The 18,202-nt window shown below is 42.6% G+C and overlaps 1 protein-coding gene across 4 annotated transcripts in view; it reads left to right on the top strand.

Moving 5' to 3' along the window:
- PPP2R5E (protein phosphatase 2 regulatory subunit B'epsilon) overlaps window positions 1-18,202 on the top strand; it is a 174,586-nt gene that overhangs the window by 19,657 nt on the left and 136,727 nt on the right. The window contains exon 1 of one of the 4 annotated variants that reach the window (XM_025391837.1): window positions 15,400-15,462. The exons of the other annotated variants lie outside the window; for them this stretch is intronic. The gene's annotated coding sequence lies outside the window, so the exon portion shown is untranslated. Of the gene's footprint in view, window positions 1-15,399; window positions 15,463-18,202 lie in introns of those variants that run through there. 4 annotated transcript variants of the gene reach the window in all.

The following is an 18,202-nucleotide window of genomic DNA, read 5'->3' as shown; positions in this document are numbered from 1 at the left end:
CTGGTAACTTCCTTGTTGTGGCCGTTAGCCATAAATGTGTGCAGGTGAGAACAGCTAACCACAATCTCGCTCATGCTGTGCTGGGGGTGATTTACGTTTTTGCAAGTACTCTAAAAATTACGAGGAGACTGAAGGTGGTGAGAAAGCAAAGTGGAGAAGAGAAGAATGAGGGGAGCAGCCAGGCCTGCAGCAGCACTGTGGGTGGTGATGGGGAGAGGTGTGGCGGAGTGGCCGGCTGTGGGCTCTGGGCTCCTCAGGAAGGCTGGCTAGGCCAGGGAGCTGGGCACAAGACGCTTCCCTGGGCCCCCCTGTGCAACTCATGCTGTGTCCTGGTGAAGGCATGTCGGTCATGTCAGTCACGGAATAGTAAGGAAGGGTTTGGTAAACTGGTAGCATTCTGGCTGCAGTGTCCTTGAACACTCATCCCTCCATCTTTGGGGAACTAACTTATTGTAGGAAAGAGCCTAGGTTCAAGTCTAGGTGATAATCCTAGCTTTGTGAACTGAGGTGCGTTATTTAAACCTCTTTGGAACGTCAGTTTCCCTTTTTGTAAAACGAGACTCATGCTGCCCAAGGTGGTTGTGAGGAGTAAGTGAGGCATTGTGGGTAAACTGCCTGAATAGTGGTTGGCTGCTTAATAAATATGCGTTCCCTCATCTTTCTGTTTGCCATTGATCTTTCTTGAAGTCAGCCCTGTGGACCCGGATCTTGTTTCAGAATATGCAGTGTTGTGAGAGAAGCAGTCTGGCAAAAGTTCATCCGTTATGTAGGCACCATGAAAGACTTTTATCTCACAGTGATGTTAAATTTTAATTTAATTAATTCACGGCTGCTTGTGCCTGGAACACTGTTCAAAGTAAAGTGTTAAAACATTAAAAAGAACATGTAGCAAATTGAGACTTGGCACCATTTCAGGAAAAGTACTGTCTTCTAATAAGGGAGATACAGGCTTGAATTAACCTTTTACTGAAGTGCCCCCAGGAAACAATATCTGGCAATAGTAGGGCATACTCCTCCACCATATCTTATGAGGAAATATAGTGAGAATTCAGAGTAGGTTCAGGCTCCTAAGGGCTGTCTTCTCTTAGCAGTGTAGAAATCACAGCTGTTGTGTGCCTTACATATCATAAGCAAACAACACTCGTTTTGAATGAATGAGTATTTTGAATGCAAGGATATTTATAGCAAAGGTGAAGAGTTTTTTTGAGGGTCAGAAGGCTACTTTTGATCTTTATCTCATCAAATTAATTTTTCAGGAAGATAGCCATGCATCAGAAGGATTGGTGTTTTCCCTCAATTTGTGAGCAAAGATCAAAAGGACTGGAAAGCAGATTGACACAGGGGACTTTTTAAAGTAGACGGAAGTTTCAGTACTCCCTGTTCTGTGAGGTGTTCTATACATCCATCTGCACTTGTCTCTCCAACTCCACCTACAACTGATACAACTAACTGGTGTTTTTTTTTTTTTCCCGAGACTGAGTCTTGCTCTATTTACCAGACTAGAGTGCAGTGGTGTGATCTCAGCTCACTGCAACCTCTGCCTCCTGGGTTCAAGGGATTCTCCTGCCTCAGCCTCCTGAGTAGCTGGGATTATAGGCATGTGCCACCATGCCTGGCTAATTTTTTCATTTTTAGTAGAGATGGGGTTTCTCCATGTTGGTCAGGCTGATATTGAACTCCTGACCTCGTGGTCTGCCCGCCTCTGCCTCCCAAAGTGCTGGGATTATAGGCATGAGCCATCGTGCCCAGCCAGCTAACTGGTGTTTGTAACAGTAACCCGTCATCCAGAAATAATGCTCATTTCACTTTAAGAAATTTAAAGATATTTTAATCAAAAACAGTTTAGATGAAGTTCTAAAACTTATGTTGAATAGAGCTATATTGTATTATATTTAGACTTATGTCTTAACATTTTAAAAGGCAGTTCAAGTAACTGGAATTTATTTTAACTGTATTGGTTTAGTGAGATGTTCTAGAAATGGTATATGCTTTAGATACTCTTGGGCTTAGGAGTGGCAGACTCCACTCATACTCTTGAACTGTGGCAAGATGTGAATAAAATAAATTATATGCATGTGTTTTTCTTTTTTTCTTTTTTGAGACAGAGTCTTGCTGTGTCGCCCATGCTGGAGTGCAGTGGTGCGATCTCGGCTCACTGCAAGCTCTGCCTCCCTGCTTCACGCCATTCTCCTGCCTCAGCCTCTCCAGCAGCTGGGACCACAGGCGCCCTCCACCACGCCTGGCTAATTTTTTTTGTGTGTGTGTTTTTTAGTAGAGACGGGGTTTCACTGTGTTAGCTAGGATGGTCTCAATCTGCTGACCTTGTGATCCGCCTGCCTGGGCCTCCCAAAGTGCTGGGATTACAGGCGTGAGCCACTGCACCCGGCCATGCATGTGTTTTTCTAAACGTGTATGAAGTAAACAGCTGTGAAAGGAGTTCGCCTAGGACCTGGCTAACTCAGTCTCCTCAAGGGCTTTAAATTCTCATTTTTATAATCGTTAACAGTGGGCTGTGCAATTCTGTCCATTTATTCATTCGTTCAACACATTTCTGTTGAGCCATATGATACACCAGACATTGTTCTGGGAATACAGTGGTGAGCATAACAGGGTTGGTCTCTGATATGGAGAGATAGATATTAATCAACTGAACAGACAAAGATAGAATTCCAACAACGGCAAGTGCTTTTGGAGAAATAGGGGGGGCATTCAGGGAAGGCTTCTCAGAGGAAGTGATTATGCTGAGAGAAGAAGACAGGGCAGGTAGGTTGATAAGGTTCTTCTCAAAAGACTGTTGTAGCTGGAGATCAGAGACTGGATGGGCTATTAAAGTTTTCTGGGGTGAAATCCTCAAGGCTGAATTAAGAGTTTGTCTGTAGGAGCCAGGCACGGTGGCTCACGCCTGTAATCCCAGCACTTTGGTTGGCCAAGGTGGGTGGATCCACGAGGTCAGGAGTTCGAGACCAGCCTGACCAACATGGTGAAACCCCATCTCTACTAAAAATACAAAAATTAGCCGGGCGTGGTGGCGCATGCCTGTATGCCTGTAATCCCAGCTACTCAGGAGACTGAGGCAGGAGATTGCTTGAACCCAGGAGGTGGAAGTTGCAAAGAGCCGAGATCATGCCGCTGCACTCCAGCCTGGACAACAGAGCAACTCTGTCTAAAAAAAAAAGAAAAGAGAGTTTGTCCTTAGGCCAGGCGCGGTGGCTCAACATGCCTGTTATGCCAGCACTTTGAGAGGCCAAGGTGGGTGGATCACCTGAGGTCAGGAGTTCGAGACCCCCCCGCTGGCCAACACGATGAAACCCTGTCTCTACTAAAAATACAAAAAAAAAAAAAAAAAGCTGAGCTTTGTGGTGTGTGCCTGTAATCCCAGCTACTCGGGAGGAGAATCACTTGAACCCAGGAGGCAGAGGTTGTGTCTCAAGGAAAAAAAAAAAGAAAAAAAAAGACCGGGCGCGGTGGCTCAAGCCTGTAATCCCAGCACTTTGGGAGGCCGAGACGGGCGGATCACGAGGTCAGGAGATCGAGACCATCCTGGCTAACACGGTGAAACCCCGTCTCTACTAAAAAATACAAAAAGCTAGCCGGGCGAGGTGGCGGGCGCCTGTAGTCCCAGCTACTAGGGAGGCTGAGGCAGGAGAATGGCGTGAACCTGGGAGGCGGAGCTTGTAGTGAGCCGAGATCGCGCCACTGTACTCCAGCCTGGGCGACAGAGTGAGACTCCGTCTCCAAAAAAAAAAAAAGTTTGTCCTTGATTCCAAGAACATTTGTACACCCTCAAATATACAACCACAGAATATATAAATCACCTCTAGATCCCCCACCCAGTCATAAGGAATAATATTTTCTCCTCATGTTTACATATTCTTTTTTTTTGAGACGGAGTCTCGCTCTTGTTGCCCAGGCTGGAGTGCAATGGCGCGATCTCGGCTCACTGCAACCTTCGCCTCCTGGGTTCAAGCGATTCTCCTGCCTCAGCTTCCCAAGTAGCTGGGACTATAGGCATGTGCCACCACGCCCGGCTAATTTTGTGTTTTTAGTAGAGACGGGGTTTCTCCATGTTAGGCTGATTTCGAACTCCCGACCTCAGGTGATCTGCCCGCCTTGGCCTCCCAAAGTGTTGGGATTACAGGCGTGAGTCACTGCGCCTGGCCTCTCTTTTTTTTTGGAGTCTCGCTCTGCCGCCCAGGCTGGAGTGCAGTGGCCCGATCTCAGCTCACTGCAAACTCCGCCTCCCAGGTTCATGCCATTCTCCTGCCTCAGCCTCCCGAGTAGCTGGGACTACAGGCGCCCGCCACCACGCCCGGCTAATATTTTGTATTTTTAGTAGAGACGGAGTTTCACCGTGTTAGCCAGGATGGTCTCGATCTCCTGACCTAGTGATCCGCCCGCCTCGGCCTCCCACGGTGCTGGGATTACAGGCCTGAGCCACTGCGTCCAGCCTTTTTTTTTTTAAGTGAAAGCAAGTTTAAGAAAGTAAAGGAATAAAAGAATGGCCACTCTGGGCCGGGCGCGGTGGCTCACGCCTGTAATCCCAGCACTTTGGGAGGCCGAGGCGGGCGGATCACGAGGTCAGGAGATCGAGACCATCCTGGCTAACATGGTGAAACCCCGTCTCTACTAAAAATGCAAAAAATTAGCCGGGCGAGGCGGCGGGCGCCTGTAGTCCCAGCTACTCGGGAGGCTGAGGCAGGAGAATGGCGTGAACCCGGGAGGCGGAGCTTGCAGTGAGCCGAAATCGCGCCACTGCACTCCAGCCTGGGCGACTAAGCGAGACTCTGTCTCAAAAAAAAAAAAAAAAAAAGAATGGCTACTCTGTAGGCAGAGCAGCCTGCATATTCTTATATTTTTATTGTTCCATGTGATAATTTATAATAGCATTATGATGGAAGATCACTTTGAGGTAGTCTTATTGTTGGAGTTGGAATTTTAAAAAGTTCTCGTGTTATAGTAACATTGTGCTTATTGTATTTTTATGATATTGAGGTTTCCAGGAAAACAAGTTACTTCATCATTGCTTGCCTTTTAAAAGTATTGCTGATTTACTTTTAGACCATAAAAATGAAATGTACCACAACAAAAACATCAAGTCTCTTAAAAAAAAAAACTGTAGATAAAATCTGTGCGGGAACTGTGGCTCACCCCTGTAATTGCAGTGATTTGGGAGGCTGAGGTGAGAGGATCTCTTGAGGCCAGGAGCTTGAGACCAACCTGGGCAGCAGAGTGGGACCCCTGTTGCTACAGAAGAAAAAAAAATTAGCCTGGCATGCCGGTAGTCCCAGCTACTGCAGAGGCTAAGGCAGGAGGATCCCTTGAGCCCAGGAGTTTGAGGCTGCAATGAGCCATGATTGCATCACTGCACTCCAGACTGGGTGACAGAGTGAGACCAATAAATAAACAAACAAACAAATCTGGGCCGGGAATATTGGCTTATGCCTGTAATCCCAGTGCTTTGGGAGACTGAGGCAGGAGGATCGCTTAAGGCCAGGAGTTCGAGGCTGCAGTGAGCTGTGATTGCATCACTGCACTCCAGCCTGGGTGATAGAGTGAGATCCTGTCTGTAAAAAATAAAATTAATAAAATAAAATCTATCTGTAGGCTCAGCTATGTGTTCTATGGATGCCACTGTGTTATTAAAGTACATCATCTTAAGTTTTTATATGTTTTAATTCACTATTTTATGAACTACTGCTTGGAATAGTGGGGAACATAATGCAATAGATTTAATTCATTAAGAGATTAAAAGTTTAGAAGATTAGATCTAGTATTATCATCAGTACCAGTTGAAGTTCATTAAATGAGAAAGCAAGCAACAGTTAAACCGCAGTTAGGCGAAGCAATTAACATTGGTGGTGTTATGGTTACTGTGAAGACTGGAAAAATAAATAATTGAAAGTATTTCGAATTTGACAAATTGAATGAAGTTAAAAATTGAATCCACCTTCTTGTCACTTGCTAATTTTAAATTTTCCTGAGCTATTATAGTTTAAATTATTGAGAATTATCTGCACTGCATTTTGTGGGTGGTGAAAATTGAGTGGAGTGAGTGCTTTACAGTACCAGTGCTTGAAGCGGAACTGGATTTGTGATGGTTTACATAAGGAAGAAGGCATCATCCATGATTATGTCAGACTCTGACCTGACAGAGAGAGTCTAACAAAACAAATAAAGGACTGTAGAGCTTGGGGCTTTTGATAGTCAGTGCTTAAATGACCACTCTTGTACCTAAATGGTTAATTAATTTCAAAATGTTTTTAGTCATTTCATGGCTAGTCAGACTGTGCATTCCTGTGAGCCCAAATCTATATTTAATATCAAAATATTCTTGGTAAAATTATGTTTCTTCACAGTTTTACTTAATGGAATATTCTTTTTCATTCGTGTGTTAATGTAGGGCACTACACCTACATTTCTTGACTAGGAGGATATCCTATTTTTATTTTATTATTTTTTTTGAGCAAGACTAGTAATAATTATGTACTGTCGTAACAGAATAATTTTACCACACCAGGGTGGCACAGTTAACAAATGATACTCATTTGTGCCCACAGATGCAAGGATAGTTGACCAATTCTCTGCCTCTTAAATAATACATATTTTTTGAGTCATAAGACTTAGGTTTCAAGTGGATCCTGTAAAGTTGATCTCTTTGTATGCTACGTTTAGGGAAGTGAGTGTTTGTTTTTAAAAATCTATTTAGTTTGTCCATAGACTAAATTGTTTAAGCAAAACAATATATCACTATATATTATATATTAGGTTTGCTATTGAGCTCTAAAAAGCGTTCAGAAAGAATTTTTGAGTGAAGTAACATTTGGAAACTGTCAAAGTTAGTACATTTCTGAAACGAAGGATTAGCCTAGCCAAATGTAAGCTGCTTTCCTTTATGACAGATGTGAAAGCATTGTGTTCACCTGTCTTCCCAGCTGGTGTGTGTTGAGTTGGGGAGGTTGGAGATTGGGGAATTGGATGTGTGTGATGATCTTGGCTATCTTGCCTGTGAAACATTGGGATTGGTGGTGGTTGCCAAATGTAGGAAAGAGGTTGATGCTATGTGGACAGATAGGAAATAGCTGTTAACCTAACACCTTTCATTCAGTGGGAGCATTGAAAAGTCTTTTAAACAAAATCCAAAGAAGTTGCTAGGAGTTTTGCAAAAGTATCTTTGCAGCAGGTGGCTTAGAATATGAATTTCATATTGTGTTAAGCATTTTTTCTTCATCTGTGAACTTTTACTTAAAGCTATTTTTATGAAATGAAATTATGGATTTGTTGCATGCATGCAATTTTGATTAGCAATGAAACCTGTATTTAGTCTTTATTCTAACTTAGATTTTTTCTTTTTCTTCCTCCTGGGAAGTTATGGTTATTACAATGTCCAAAACACTCATTTCTCATTCTTTTTTTTTTTTTTTTTTTGAGATGGAGTCTCGCTCTGTCACCCAGGCTGGAGTGCAGTGGCCGGATCTCGGCTCACTGCAAGCTCTGCCTCCCGGGTTCCCGCCATTCTCCTGCCTCAGCCTCCCAAGTAGCTGGGACTACAGGCACCCGCCACCTCGCCCGGCTAGTTTTTTGTATTTTTTAGTAGAGATGGGGTTTCACCGTGTTAGCCAGGATGGTCTCGATCTCCTGACCTTGTGATCCGCCCGTCTCGGCCTCCCAAAGTGCTGGGATTACAGGCTTGAGCCACCACGCCCGGCCTCATTTCTCATTCTTATCTCAAGATAATGAGCGTTGTCATTGACATGTCTTCAGTTTCTGTTGAGATAAGAAAATGTATTCACCCTTGTGGAATTTTCCTTTCATAATGAATTTAAATAAAATAAGTGGCTATGACCTGGTATGGTGGCTCACACCTGTAATCCCAGCACTTTGGGAGGCCGAGGCAGGTGGATCACGAGGTCAGGAGTTCGAGACCAGCCTGGCCAACATGGTGAAACCCTGTCTTTACTAAAAGTACAAAAATTAGCTGGGCGTTGTGGCAGGCGCGTGTAATCCCAGCTTCTCCAGAGGCTGAGACAGGAGAATTGTTTGAACCCAGGAGACGGAGGTTGCAGTGAGCAAGATCACACCATTGCACTCCAGCCTGGGCAACAGAGTGAGACTCCGACTCAAAAAAAAAAAAAGTGTCTCTGAATGATACTGTTCACAAAAACAACATTATGTATGTTTGAAGTAGGTATATAACGAGGGAAACCAAGGCTCCAAGAAATCACTAACAGTGCAGAATTCAGTAAGTGTGATTGAATTGGAATGTCAATCAGAATTGTTTTCTAAGTTATCTTCTTGACTTGGTAGATGCTGAAGTTTCTATTCTCCCTTGAGTTCTTACTTTTTATTCGAAAGAATTTGAATAATTCTCAGACTCTCAAGCGAAAGCTTCAATCAGAGGAGGGTATTTCAGTTGTGTTTCATTGCTGTTTGACCTCAGCTTTATTGAAGCTTGAGATAGTGTCCCATATAGTTGTTTATTTTCTCCCATCTGTTAACACTTTTGACATTTATTTTTTTCTTCTGTTTTCCTCTCTCTTAGTAGTTTTGCAGGTGGGCTTGCTTAGGGTTGTACAGAGGTATGGCCCGGTCAGAAATACGGAAGTGGCATGGGAGCTGGGGAGACTGAAGATAAAGACATAGAGATACTGCATGTTCAGCAGGGTAGAGTTACAGAAAGAGGGATAGGTTTGGGAGTTAGGCAGAAATCTTAGAATTCTAGTCAGTTTTCCTTGTAAGCTAGGTGACTTTGGACAGATGACCTTCTCACAGCCTCTGTTTGCTTATCTGTAAAGTGGTGATAATATCGTCTGCCTTGCGGGATTCATTTTAGAGGTGATATATGTGAAATGCCTAGAGTAGCAGCTAAACATGATAGGCGCTTGGTAATTGACAGTTGTCATGATATTTCCATCTTTGAGGTCAGAGAAATGGTCAATATTCCATGTCCATTTATGATTGTATTCTTGCTCTCTAGGATAGTGCCCCTCTCATCTTCACTGCTTAGAGTACCTGCTGAGGGAAACTATCCTTTCAGGCAGAAAAGGAATTCTTCATGTTTTTAAAGCAGTGCCGATTCTTACTATAGTATTGCTTCTTACTCATTACTTTTTCTTTTCTGGTTTGCATCTTAAATATTCTTCTAGAGAGTCTCTCTCTCTCTCTTTTTAATGAAGAGAGTTTTTGTGTAATGTAGTGTAATAAACTGAACATAGCTTTAAAGGCAGAGATGTATGATTATGGCTTGCTCTGGTTAGCAGGAAAGGTGTGCTTTGGACAGAGCATAGTCTGTGAAAGACCCATGAGTATCAAAGGTGGCCAAATGCTTTGAAAGACTCTGGGCATAAGGTTCCTTTTCTGGTTTTATCATCAATTTTTTCACTTGTGACTGAGAGCTGGCGGTGTCTGGCATGTAGGAGGTGTGGAGTAAGTGTTTACTGAATGAATAAATATGATGATACTTCAGATATAAAGATTTAGTGGGGTCTAAATTTATTGGGTAGTATTTATTTGATTAGATTTGAAGAGCAGAAATAGTATACAAACATTAAGTGACTTTTGCTGCAGCCTTGACAATAAAACAAACTGAGTTTCCTGTCATATCTGGGGCTTACACTGGACGGAGATTTGTTGGTTCACAAGAATTGCTGCTGACATTAACCTGGCACTTTGCAGTTCTCCTTGAAATATGCCATAGAAAACACTGGGCTGGAGCCCAGGACCTAAAGAGCACAATACCTTTGTGTCTGGCGGATGTGCAAGTGGAAGAGTGAGCTGAGGGCGAGGGTGTGATATTCTAGTCCTTTCTCTTACCCTGGCCCCTCTTGGCTTATAGGGATTCATAATCAGCTCAGAGGCCCCAGTTCTGGCTCATCACCATTAATGAAAGATAAGCGCTATATAAGTTCCTTCTCTGGTCTTCCATGTAGTTTCCCTTCCACTCACATGGACACCCAGGCTCTCTTTATTTTTGTTTGATGTGTGTTCAGGAAATATAAAAAGCTTATTTTAATTCCAGCTTTCAGTAAACAATTAGAAAGGAAAAGTTTCTGTTTGTTGTTGCAGGAACCCCTCCCCGCCTCAATCCCCTGCCTCCCAGCCTCTACAATTGGTTCATTTTTTTTTTTTATGCAGGAAGTGAATTTTAGGTTCTCCATGTTTTTATCCCTTCATTAGTATGTATAATTAAGAGGTAACAGGATTTGATGTGGTTTTCTAAAGTTTTATGTAACATGAGAAGCACACTTAGTGAGTGGTTCATATTTTTGAAAGATTATACAGTATTTGAGGGGAGATTTTCTTCTACTGGAACCTCGTTTTCCAAGCTCTTCATTTTGCTGGGCATAATTTGATAAGACTTAGCCTATCCTTATCCTTTTTACTTGAGGGCAATGCAGTGTGTAGTTTGAATACGCCAGTGCATGATCCTGAGAGGCCTTTCTTTGGTGAGTGTATCTTCAGAAACAGAATCAGGATCCATCTTCAGGAATTTTCTTTCTTCCTGAACACTCATTTCCACATGTCAAGTATAAACTAGGCCTATAAACTCTAGTGAGTGGTTTCATGTAACCATCCAAACAGTTTCTGTTTCAGTTCCAAAAAAGGCCATTTTTCCCCCCAGCCATTAAATAGCTGAGTTTTTTTTGTTGTTGTTGTTATTGTTTTTTTCTTGGCAGGGGGCAGGGCAGCCGAGAGTGGGATTTTCCACTGCTGCTGGTGGGTTTTCTTTGGTGATAGGTGATGAGATGTTTCAGAAACCAAGCCATCTTAATACTAGTTGTTTAAAACTCAATATATAATACTAATGTTAGGTTTTTACAGAGTTTGAAAAGCTTGACAGAACATTTATAGGTAGGGAGGATTCTACTTAATTTATAAGGGTAGCTTGGAAGATACGTTTTAGTTTCCAAAATTACAGTATGTGACAATTAACTTTGTTTTAAAAATTTTTTAAATTTTTTATATTACATTAGTTATCATAAGTAACAGCAATTAATTTGGAAAAGAGAAATGGCCTAGAAGGAGATACGAGGAAACTTAACACTGGTCATCTTTGGAGAATAGGAATGGAAGGTTTCACTTTCTACCTTGACATTAAAAAAATTAGTTAAAAACAGAACAGTAGTTATGTGTCTTAAATCTGCCTTTCCAATTAATAGAAAGTAACAACTACTGAGAAGAAAAATGATATCTGTGAACATTGGTGATCATCACATTAAGCCTTTGTATGATCAGTTACAGAGTCTACCAGAGACTTTCAATACAGCATAAATGCTTCTACTCTTAAGTATTATTTGTGGTATGTATGTTTGCCCTCTATCCTTCCATCCACCCAACATCTGTCTACCCATCTGTCTGTATCTGCTAAGGAAGAGAAGTGCAGCTTGGTTTCTTTTGTGTAAGGAAAGAGCTTAATTGCTCCTTTATCTAGATGATCTTGAAAGAGCCTTATTTTTGATGTTTGGCAAGAGGGTAAAGTACTTAGTAGTTTTCAAAAATGGTGTGTGGGACATTGAAAAGATAAATTGTATTGGTGTGAAATCTTTTGTTTTCAGTGTTCTGAGATTCTTTTTTTTTTTTTTTTTTTTTTTTATGACAGAGTCTTGCTCTGTCGTCCAGGCTGGAGTGCAGTGGCACAATCTCAGCTCACTGCAAGCTCTGCCTTCCAGATTCAAGCAATTCTCCTGCCTCAGCCTCCTGAGTAGCTGGGATTACAGGGGTGCGCCGCCACGCCTGGCTACTTTTTTGTATTTTAGTAGAAACGGGGTTTTACCATGTTGGCCAGGCTGGTCTCAAACTCCTAACCTCGTGTGATCCACCCACTTCAGCCTCCCAAAGTGCTGGGATTACAGGCGTTAGCCACTGCACCTGGCCGAGATTCTTATCTTGGTAATTTTTTGCACAGAGAACTCAGCTCCCTATCGTACCACATTTTAATGAGCTACACGGTAATTTATGACTTGAGCTCTTTCCTTTTCTAATCAGCTCATCAACATCAAGACTGTTCTATGTCAATTTACTTTAGAATTGAAATTTTACTTTTTGTATAATGCTATTAGGTGGCTTGTATTTGATTTGGGGGATGAATAGATTTTGAGTCAGCGTTTGCTGCTTAACAAACCACTCCACAACTTGGTGGCTTAAAACAACAGCCATTTATTTAGTTCACCATTTTGTGGTTTGGCAGTTTCAGCTGGACTCAGCCATGTGATGGTTCTCATTTCCTCTGGGCTCACTCATGAACATGCCGTTAGATGGATATTCTCACTCACATATCTGATGGTTGGCTAGTGCTACAGGGATACCTGGGCTTTGTGAGTTTCATCATCCAGCAGGTTAGCCTGGGCTTGTCCACATGGTGGCTTATGGGTTTCTCTAAAGCAGTAAGAGAGGGCAAATGCAAATGCAAATGCTTAAGAACTTTTCAAATCTCTGTTTGCATCATGTTTGCTATTGTCCCATTGGCCAAAGTGAGTTACAAGGCCAGCTGAAATTCCAAGGATGGAGAAAGACTCTACCTCTTTGTGGGAGGAGCTCTAAAATTATACTGCAGTGGCATGAACACAAGGAGGGAAAGAATTTGTGGCCATTTCTACCATCTGCCATAAATGTACTTGGGACTTCCCACCTTGGTTCAACGGATATTGTCTTTATTTTGAAATATGTCTAGAATCCAACCACTTCTCACTATCTTCTCTGCCTCCTTTGCTACCTCGTAGTCCAAACCACTATCATCTTTTGCCTCCCAACAGGTTCCCTGCTGCTTCCATCTTTTCCCCTGTGTTCTACACAGCAGCCAGAGCAAGCTTTTAAAAGTAGAAGTCAGATTATGTCACTCCTCTGTTCAAAACCTTCCACTGGCTTCTCATTTCATTCAGAATAAAATTTAAATTACCTTCTGAGGCTACAAAACTTTACATGATGTGGCTCTTTCTTCGACCTCATCTTAAACTCACTGCTCTTAGCCACACTCCCTCCTTGCTGTTTCTCAAACACACTAACAGGCCGTAGGGCTTTGCATTTGTGGTTTTCTCTACCAGATACTCAGCATGTCTCCTTCCTTTACTTCTTTAAGGTCTCTGTTTATATGTCACTTTCTCAGAGAGGCGGTCAATGATACACTACATAAAATAACATTCTTGCTTACCAGTCTCTGGCTTGCTGTATTTTACTCCTTAGACTTACCACCACCTGACAATTGTTTATTTTCTATCCCCTCCAGTTAGACTGTGCGCTCCATGAGGGCAGTGACCTTGAGTATTTTGTTTGCTGTTTATCCCCAGTACCTAGAACAGTGCCTAGTGCAGGGTGTATGCCACTTAAGCCTCAGCAGAATCACTGTCCAGTGACATTCATCACCTGGTCTTAGTGTTGGCTCATCCCTAGAAGTGAGGTGAGGTCTGTGTCCCATTGTTGCTGGGCTAGAGGCAGCTGATTTCCTCCCATTCTTTGATGCTCAGTTGGACCAGTATCGTGATATTTAAGGAAAGGCTCATCCTATCCCCTTTTGCCAACACAATTTTAATTTGATGACTTTGTGGTCATTTTTCTTTATAAATACCCATCTTCATGGATTTAAATATATAATCATTGGATGCTTATGGTTTACATAAGTATGAATATTCATATGTATGTTTTTTTGAAGAGGGTGGCACATGGAGCAAACACTTTTTACTTAGGCATGGATGCTCAGGTAGTGGTGTTGATGTCTTCTTTGTGTATTCTTGAAATTTCTGCAAGCTCCCAAACCTTTTTATACTCAGATCTATGTACCAAATTGCTCAGGTCCCAGTGGGCCAGACTTCCACTGAGTGTTAGCTAACTCAGGGATAGAGTTGCTGTCCTTCAAGTATAGTTTGTCTCTCAGATGGCTTTCCCATAGCTGATTCTCAGGCTTTGAATATAGATTCTGTTAGTCCACAGGCATTGACTCCATTTGCAGGTGTGTGCTTGTAACAAACATATAGTCAAACCTCTAACATTTGGAATAATGAGATGAGATGGGAATGAGTAGGAGGAAGGGCAGCCTGGTTTAGTGAAATATCTGATGCACAGAATATTTAAAAATAGGCCTGGCACAGTGACTCACGTGGCCTGTAATCCCAGCACTTTGGGAGGCCGAGGCGAGTGGATCACTTGAGGTCAGGAGTTCAAAACCAGCCTGGCCAACATGGCAAAACCCTGTCTCTACTAAAAATACAAAAATTAGCTGGGTGTGGTGGTGTGCATCTGTAATCCCAGCTACTCGGGAGGCTAAGGCACGAGAATCGCTTGAACCTGGAGGCAGAAATTGCAGTAAGCTGAGATCGTGCCACTGCACACCAGCTTGGGTGATAGAGCAAGACCCTGTTTCAAAAAAAAAAAAAAAAAAAAAAAAAGGAATATTTTAAAATAAAGGTAATTATGTTAATTATATGATTTTTAAATTATAGCGCATGTCATAGACTAAGATACAACTGGGATATGAGTCCCATAAGCAACTGTAATGGAAATATTTGCAGTCTACACAGCCCTAGAGAAGAAGTGAAGGATTTTAAGCAGCAAAGTCTGTGGAAGAGTTATTTGACTCAGACTTTGAAGGCTAAAGAACTAGATAAATCTAATTTCTTGAAACCTTTGATTTTAAAAAGTTACTGATTTTTATATTAATGGACCTGAAGATGTTCAGGTGCAGATTAACTTGTACTTGATTAGAATCACATTCTTCAAGTGTAAAATAGAAATTTTGCAGTGGAAAAGCTGAGACATGTGGTTTCTCTGCCTGGCTTCTTCTGGACATTAAGGTAACTCTCACTGGAGATGTCTCCCATTCCAGAAGTGGACATTTATGTTTCGCTGCCCCAAAGCTGGTTGAATTAGAAAGCTGGAAAGCAAAGCAAGAGCTTTAAATATTTAGTGGAACGAGGGTGCTGATAATGACAGTCGGGATTGTGGGGCTCTTCTGGACTCTGGCTTCTTATGAGAGGAAGGGTTAAGAACATCCCCTTTTGGGGAAGACAAGCTAGGACTTCAGTCCAGTTTTGCCGTTTACTATTGGAGTGATCTTAGATAAGTTATTTAACCTCTCTATGCCTCAGTTTCCTTGGTGGTAAAAAGGGGGATAATGAGAGGGCTCATACTTTAGAGTTGTAAGGATTCAATGCAGTCATATGTGGGAAAGGCTTATTGTAGATGCTCAGGAAATGTTAGCTAATATATATAGAAGGCCTATAAGGAAAGTGATACCAGAAGGGCTTAAATGGGCACCCAGGACACAGTTTTATGTGCCATTGTGGTCCCTATGAAACTAGTGAATATATGCAGTTGTTTTGTGAGAGTGACAGAACAAAGAGTGACAGAGGGAGGGGGTTGCCATAGCATTGGGGTAAACAAGTGAGCGGAGTGGTCTAGAGAGGAAAGCATTTGTGTGCACAGTGGCTCCAAAGAGGTGTGTGAGGTGTGCAAGGAGGGAAGAGCATACACCTGGTAATGGGGGCCTGAGAGCTGCAGGGGTTGGAAGATAACACTGGTATGTGTAGAAGTGTGTGTAGGGGTGGGAAGGAGGGTGGAGTGAGGATTTATGGGCTTGGATCAGGCTATTAGGTTGGATCCCAAAGGCATTAGGTGCCACTCAGGCTAGATCTCTACAAAGAGGAATCACGCAAACTGAGGCTCCAGAAGAAAAGAGTTCTTTCTGTGGGTTTATGCTAGATTCCTAGGGTCAGGCTTCTCAAACTTACCTAATCAAGTGCCCCTAGGCATAAGAGAGTTACCCTTGCTGGGACCTGCGTGGTGGCTTGCGCCTGTAATCCCAGCACCTTTGGGAGGCCGAGGTGGGCGGATCACGAGGTCAGGAGATGGAGACCATCCTGGCTAACACGGTGAAAACCCATCTCTACTAAAAAATACAAAAAATTAGCCGGGCGTGGTAGCTGTCGCCTGTAGTCCCAGCTACTCGGGAGGCTGAGGAGGAGAATGGCATGAACCCGGGAGGCGGAGCTTGCAGTGAGCTGAGATCGCGCTGCTGCAAAGACTCCTGCCTGGGCAACAGAGCGCAACTCCGTCTCAAAAAAAAAAAAAGAGAATTACCCTTGCTGCAGTTTTTTTGAAGTCTTGTTTATTTATTTTTTAGTTTTTTTATTTTTAAAAATTCAGAGATTTTTGCATTTCATATTTGTTTCTTTTCATTCTAAACATTGGTGTTTTTAGTAAAGTTAATCGCACCGAGGGAGAAGTGCCATGTTTATCTTATGGCTTCTAAAAGAAACCCACACTGCCCTTCTGAGATTAATCCAGGAGCAAGGTAATTAACAGTTAGGGTAGTTGGATGCCGGGAAAGAGAGAGGTCTTTAGAAGGGGCCTCGTACTCATAGCAGGTAGGCAGTTGGTATTCCCTCATTGCTTCTTCTAGGCCTCTGAGGCCCCAAATCCTTTCTGTAAGGCAACTTGTGGCTTTTTGAAGGCCCACTGATGGTCCTTTAGTGCTCACTGCTTACCCAAGCTGCTGAGATTCTTCCTTGTGCCCACTGCAGCAGTGGCCCGGGACAGGAAGTAAGGTGCATTTAATACTCTTGTCCCAGGCTGGGCGCCTTGGCTCACACCTGTAACCTCAGCACTTTGGGAGGCTGAGGTGGTTGGATCACTTGAGGCCATGTTTTGCTTTGCTTTGCTTTGCTTTTAAAACCAGGACTCTGCCCTTCTTAGTGAAGCATATTGGGGGGCAGAGAGGCATACTGATTGGGATTTTTCCAAATGGTTTTCCTCACATCCTGACATCCGAACCTCTTAAATAAGGACTTTCAAGGCCCTCATGCAATTCTGGTAGTTTCAGTATATCTAAGAGAAGACAGATTATTAATGATTTTCAGATGTGAAATTCATTAAACTATATAATAAATGAAAGTGCTTTTGGGGAAGGATAATACTAGGGAGTATTGAAACAGAACATCTAAAACAATTGTTTTCCTTGCAGTGTTAACATGTGATATAAATGTGGTGTTTTTGTCTTTACTGCTTGCCTTATGTTACCTCCTTGCTCTGGAACAGTTGTTTTCAGACTTCAGTATGTATAGGAATCACCTGAGAAATTGGTTGGAGTTGTTGATTTGCTATCTTTTACCTGGGGATGTGCAGTACAGATGGTTCAAATGCTTTTTGAGCAGACTGGATATTGCTTTGGAAGTGTCATAGTGTTCGTTTCTAACCTCTACATAGTGGCCTGTTCCTGCCTGTCACCTCACACCCTGCATTCTTCAATGACCTCAGTGCCTTTGCTTTATTCATTCCTCCCAAGATGGAAATTAATCTTCTGTCTCCTTAGGGCTCAGCTCAAGAGGAGGCCTTCCCAAGAAGCTTTCTGTCTAGTCTAGCTCACTCTGATGATGCCTCTCCCAAAACTCCTCTGTACATACAGTAGTTAAAAGAAAAAAAAGGCTAACTTTCCCTGTTTGGCTCTTGTAGGTATTATGTAATTTTTTATTTATGGTCTGTATTGCTCACTGGACCATTCCTGTATATTGCATTGCTTTACTGGTTATCTTTCAAGGTTCCCATGTACAACTTCAGAGGGTGTGCAGTGCATAGTATTAATGTGCTGTTCCTCTGTCTTTGTATTTTTGTTTTTGAGATGAGGTTTCTTGCTATGTTGCCCAGGCTGGTCTTGAACTCCTGGGCTCAAGGGATCCTCCCGCTTTAGCCTCCTAAGTAGCTGTGTGTGCCACTACACCTGGCTCCTCTGTCTTTCTATGTAAAAAATAGTTTCTCTTAATAAGATTTCAAGTGCCTTGAAAGTAGGAATAATCTTAGATTTTTGTATTTTTCATAGCATCCAGTAACTTTATATTTAGCCTTCTCCTCCTTCTCCTCCTCCTCCTCCTCCTTCTCCTCCTTCTTCCCTTCCCTTCCCTTTCTCTCTCTTTCTTCGTCTTCCTCTGTCCTCCTCCTTCTCCTTCTCTTTCTCCTCCTCCTCCTTCTCTCCTTCTTCTTCTTCTTCCTTTTTTTTTTTTTTTTTTTTCCTAATTTAAGACAAGATCTCACTCTGTCACCCACGCTGGAGTGCAGTGGCGCCATCTCGGCTCACTACAACCTCCACCTCCTGGGCTCAGGTGATCCTTCCACTTCAGCCTCCCAAGTAGATGGGAGTACAGATGTGCGCCACCAGGCCTGGCTAACTTTTTAATTTTTTGTAGAGGTGGCATCTGTCCATGTTGCCCAGTCTGGTCTCTAG

Source organism: Theropithecus gelada, chromosome 7b, assembly GCF_003255815.1.
Source record: "Theropithecus gelada isolate Dixy chromosome 7b, Tgel_1.0, whole genome shotgun sequence".
NCBI classification, from domain to species: Eukaryota; Metazoa; Chordata; class Mammalia; order Primates; family Cercopithecidae; genus Theropithecus; species Theropithecus gelada.
This window is presented reverse-complemented; position numbering and strand designations above follow the sequence as displayed.